Here is a 5135-nt window from a genome sequence, read left to right as displayed (position 1 = left end):
CTCATCGATAAGAAACTAATCTGAAAATTAAAAAGAGCTTCAGCTTCCAGCTTTCCTCGACTCCTCCGCCTGAGTCCACCCTGAAATCTCTGAAGGCTGCAACATCATGGCCCGAATGGGGGCTGTTCTGTTGCCTTCCTGGGCTCCTCCAAAAGGTCAAATGACACTGCAGCTGGGAATTGGGAAGAACCAGCCTTAGCTCAGCCCTGAGCTAAGAGCAGATGACAAGATGGGAAAACTGGCTCTAAAGGCATGTAAGTTCCTCCACGTGCCACCTCCCACTCAAGGGTCATTTGACTTTCCATCAACAGCGGCTAATGATGTGGGGAGATACGACCCCGGACGGGGTGGGGGGGTGGGGTCCATTTCTTCCCCTTCCCGTGCTGCGGAGCCTCATGGCGGGCTGAGGGCCTTGGGAGTCTCTGGGAAGCCGCCCGCCTGTAAAGGGCCGAGAAGATTCTTCGGCAGGAAGTGGATGCAGTCCCAGAGGGTGGGGTTTTTCCCTCACTGACCATCCGGGGAGGCGCCTGTCTTTCCTGGGAGCATGGGAGGTGCCCACAGCTGCTTGGGCTGGGTGCTTCTGGAGAGGTGGGGGTCCCGGTTTCTGAGTCGAGGCCAACCCCATCAGCCAGAGTTCATTCCCTTCTGTAGGCGCTCCTTTGACAAAAGGTTTCTGGAGCCCAGCGCTCCACACCGGACAGCATCGGCCCAGAGGATCGGGCATCCAGTCTGATTCACAAGCTCCCTTGTCTGTTAATTTGCAGTTCTGGCTCTGGCGGGGGTCCCCACGCAGTTGTGCTGTCACCTGGGAGCCTAGGCAGTCAAGGGCTGCGTTTCCAGTCTTCCACACACCCATCGTGCGTGGGGCCCGTGGGACTCTGTGGTTTTCAAGGCCCCCCTTGTTCTCTCTGTCCTGGAGGCCAGTCCCTTCCTCAACAGCTGTCCACCTTACTGGTACGACTTGGATATGCTGGTGTCCATGCCTCCTCCACTTGTGGTTCAAGGGTAATCCCAACTATTCTCAGCCAAACATGGTAATCCCAAGCTCCTTGTCAGTGATTGGTGTAGAGTAAGCATGTGACACAATTCTGGCCAATAGGGTGTGAGAGGAAATGATCTGGGGGAGGAGCTTCCGGGAGAGGTTTCCCACTGACTAAAGAGAGGCGTTAGAAGAGGTGCCTTCTCTTTGCCTCTGTGGTGTCTGTGTGCGATGCCTGGAACATTGGCAGCTGTGTTGAAACCATGAGGGGAGCTAGCATGAGGACAAAGCTCACACACTGAGGAACCGAGCTGAAACACGGAAAGAACCTGGGTCGATGTCACTGAATTGCTGAATTGATCAACCTGGTGCTGCCCTTCCTCAAGCCTTCTTGATCTGTAAAATTTTCTTCAGTGCCTTTTCTGGTTGGTTTTTCCTGCTCCTTGCAGCGGAAGCATCCTTACTGATGGGGTCCCTGTCTCCATGTGCTTACAGCCTCTTTTGACCTCTTTGGGAGCCATAGAGATTGGAATCAAGTGGTCTCATACTCTGAAAAAACTGAGCTAAAGCTGCCGAAGTGTCCAGGCTGCATTGCTGGATTTTCCCAAAGCTGTGTGCTTTGGTGACGGGGGTACTGAGCCCGAAGGCCTTCCCTAGAGGTGAGGTGAGCCCGTGTCCTCCGCACCCCTGGCCCCCAGGGCATGAGGGCTGGAGGTCTTCATGCTCATCCCTTGCGTGGGTGGGGGTCATCCCTCCGCTGCCGGCTCACACCGTGCCCCACCCCCTCCAGGGCATCCAACCTCCAGGGGCCACAGCTGTTGCCCACCCTCCACAGCGCTGAGGGTCCTTGGGCTCTGCTGCCCCAGAGGAGTCTGTCCCGTCCCTGCCTTTCAGTCCGTGGCTGCTTTCACCCGAGGTCACTTCCAGCCTGGGAAGAGCAGGGCTTCCGGGAGCAGTGGGGTCAGGGCCTCAGGAACGTCTGGGCAGGAGCCCCCGGAGCTAAGCCGGACGTGGAGGGGCCTGGGGTGCGGGGGGCAGCCTGGAAGTAAGAAGAAGGCCATTTGTCAGGGCTGAGGTTCTGGGTCGGGGCCAGGCTGACAACAAAGGTGACCCCCAGTGCTGGGAGCTCCTGGGGGTGCGGGGGGAAAACCGTGTCCTTTTCATCTGAGCTGCCCTGTGCTGGAAAGTTCGGTAAGTGCTCAGGGGACGTGTGTCCAGTAGATGCAATCATTCATTCATTCAACAGAGACATTGTGCCATTTTGTGCTAAGCAAAGAGATACAGTGCTGAGTAGGACAAGCAAGGTTCCGGTCCTCTGGGTCCTACGACCAAGTTGTGGGTGGGGGGGGGGCGGACATAAACCAGGAACCGAATAACTGATTAAGCAGCCAGCTAACTAGCTAATAAGGAACGAGTATTTGTAGTTAGTAATGTGTGCTACAAAGCATGACAGCCTGTGTATAGTGTGGGAAGGGAATACTGGAGAAGGTGGACGGGGGTCTAGGAAGGGCCTCACCAGGGCAGGAGGGGTCCTGGGGGAAGAGGCGCCAGATCAAGGACCCCGGGGTGGGGGGAGGGGACCGGACAAGTTCAAGGCCAGGTGTCTGGGAACTTCTGGGGACGCCGGTGGAGTTGAGGCTGAAGAGGATGTTGATGAGCCAGCCTCCTCAGCCCTGTGGACCACGGTCAGGGGGTCTGGAGAGACAGCTGAATGGTTCTGAGTTCCAGAATGCTTGTGTGGAGCATCTATATCCTTCTCTGGCTAAGGTTATCATTAGTCCCAGAGACCTAACCGGAAGTGCGTCTACATTCAGGGACAAAACGGCACCGATGCAGAAGAGGAGACCAGCGCAGGTCTGAGAGCAGGTAATAGCCAAGCTCTGAGGCGTTTGCTTCCACACTCATGTGGACGTGACCTGTGATGTCCAGGGCTGCGGCTCTTCCTGCTTCGCCCTTCTACCTGCTCCCACCCACCCCTCACCTCAGTCTGTCGGCCAGAGCTTAGGTGGTTTTGCCCTGGAGGCCCTGCCACACACCTCACCCCCAGTGCTCCTTCCACACGGCCCTCCTGGTGGGGGGAGATGGTGGACTCCAGCCAGGGACGACACCCAGCCCCGCCGTGGGAAGCCGGGCCGAGAAAGCTTGGCCCTGGGACGTTCCTGTCCCCGTGCTCCCTCTCTCCCAGGCCCCCCGACCTGCCAAGCGCATCTGTGTCTGCCCAGGCCTGGGTTCCCGGACCTTGTGCATCTGGCCTGGCTCTCTTTCTCCAAATGACCCCTGGCCCAGGTACCCTGCTTGCCTCTGCTGCTGGCTGTACCCTTCCCTCCCGAGGATGGACAAGGATGGCACTAGGAGGCTTTGGTTTGGCACCTCTTAAGGACAAGAGTTAATAAAGAAATGGAAAGAGGCCCGGAGGTGAAGGCAGGCCTGGCTGGAATCTCAGCGTTCAGGCCCGTGGGACGTGGAGCCTTCCCTGAGCGACACGTCTCAGCACAGCCTGGTGTCATGAGCCCTTGGTGAACTGTGATACTGTTTTGATGTTGTGGGGTCGCTCCTTGCCTCCCCGCTTCTCTGAGTCCCTGCCCCCTCTCCTGGGATAGCCCCCCTCTTCTCCCCTCCTCCACACTGAGGGTCTCCTTGCCCCTCCCTGCTGCCTCTCAGCATGGGCCTCGGGCCCAGCGCTGGGCCAGCCCTGACAGCTATGCCTCCTACTTTGGCTCGGGGCTCCCTCCTCGCCCTGGCCAGCTCTGCAGACCCTCCCGGGCTGTGATGAGGCACGGGTGCCGTCACCTGGGTGACCCACTGTCGCCGTCTCCCAAGTCCAGGGAGCAGTGTGCAGCCGAAGGCTGAGCCTCTGCTGGTCCAGGCGGCGGCAGGCTTGCTGTCCTCTGCGTGGCCTCCCCCGCCAGCCGGTGACCAGCCTCCGTCCCCAGCTCCTTCTCTCGAGCCTGCAGAGGCACTGAAGGAGTCCACAGTGGCAGCTTTTGGGTGTGAGGCTCCAATGAGGTGTGCTCGGATGCCCGTGGAAGGCTCCCTATATGCCAGGGTGTGACATTGCACGTTAGTGGCTATTAAGACCACAGGAGAGGGCTTCCCTGGTGGCGCGGTGGTTGAGAATCCGCCTGCCAGTGCAGGGGACACGTGTTCGAGCCCTGGCCCGGGAAGATCCCACATACCACGGAGTAACTAAGCCCGCGAGCCACAACTACTGAGCCCGCGTGCCACAACTACTGAAGCCCGCGTGCCTAGAGCCCGTGCTCTGCAACAAGAAAAGCCACGGCAATGAGAAGCCTGCACACTGCAACAAAGACCAAACACTGCCCAAAATAAATGAATTAAAAAAAAGAAAGCCCACAGGAGTGAGAGTGCAGTGTGGGGAGTGTGGCGTGGGGGGCCCCCTGCACCCACATTGAAAGGCCAACAGAAAAGAAAGACACATGCCCACCTGCCCACCTCCGCCTAAGACACCGCATGTACCAAAGGCCACCATCAAAGACTCCCAATAACAGAGCGAAAGCTGCCCCTTCCCAGGGGCCTCCGAGGCCCCGTGATCCCACCGCCCCCCAGCCCCTACCTGGAGCACACGACCTTCACGCTGTCCTTGCCCTGGAGGAGCACGTCCGCTTGCTGCTGTCTCCATTCTGAGCATCTTCCCAGGCAGCCAGGCGGCTCCTCCCTCATGTCTCAGCATCTCTGGCTTTGGCTGTGTTCTGAGAGAGGCCATTCCTGACTACGTTATTGAAAATATCACCTCCGTGTTAACTCTCTGTCCCCTTGTCCCATTCCCCGCCCTATTACCTGAAGTCGCATTAGCTAACCGCATGTTTGTTCGTTTGCCACCTGTCTCCCCCACGCAGACGTGACCCCTGTGAGGGCAGGCCCTGCTGTATCTTCAATGTTTGGGGGCGTAGTGAAGCCTCAAAACACTGTGGAGGGCACGAGTGAAGGAATGGGTGGGTGGGAGAATGGGCCAGTGGGAGCATCTGTGTGTACGCCCGGGCTGGACCAGGTTTCCCAAAAAAGGGAGTGTCACACCACAAAATACATTGCAGATGGATCAAGCCTGTAAAAGGGAAAAACAAAGCTATAAAATCACTGGATGAAAAGAGAGGAGAATATTTTCAAGATCTTGGAAGATCCTCCCAAGCAAGACAAA

General features: G+C 57.9%; 1 long non-coding RNA gene across 1 annotated transcript; it reads left to right on the top strand.

The window, feature by feature from the left end:
• Window positions 1-1510: 1510 nt before the first annotated feature.
• Window positions 1511-3388, top strand: LOC118897783. The gene is made up of 3 exons (XR_005020547.1): window positions 1511-1638; window positions 2747-2845; window positions 3266-3388. It is a non-coding gene; the product is annotated as an uncharacterized LOC118897783 (long non-coding RNA).
• Window positions 3389-5135: the final 1747 nt, after the last annotated feature.

Source organism: Balaenoptera musculus, chromosome 7, assembly GCF_009873245.2.
Source record: "Balaenoptera musculus isolate JJ_BM4_2016_0621 chromosome 7, mBalMus1.pri.v3, whole genome shotgun sequence".
Taxonomy (NCBI): Eukaryota; Metazoa; Chordata; class Mammalia; order Artiodactyla; family Balaenopteridae; genus Balaenoptera; species Balaenoptera musculus.
Note: the sequence above shows the minus strand (reverse complement) of the source record. Positions and strands in the feature narration are given on the sequence as shown.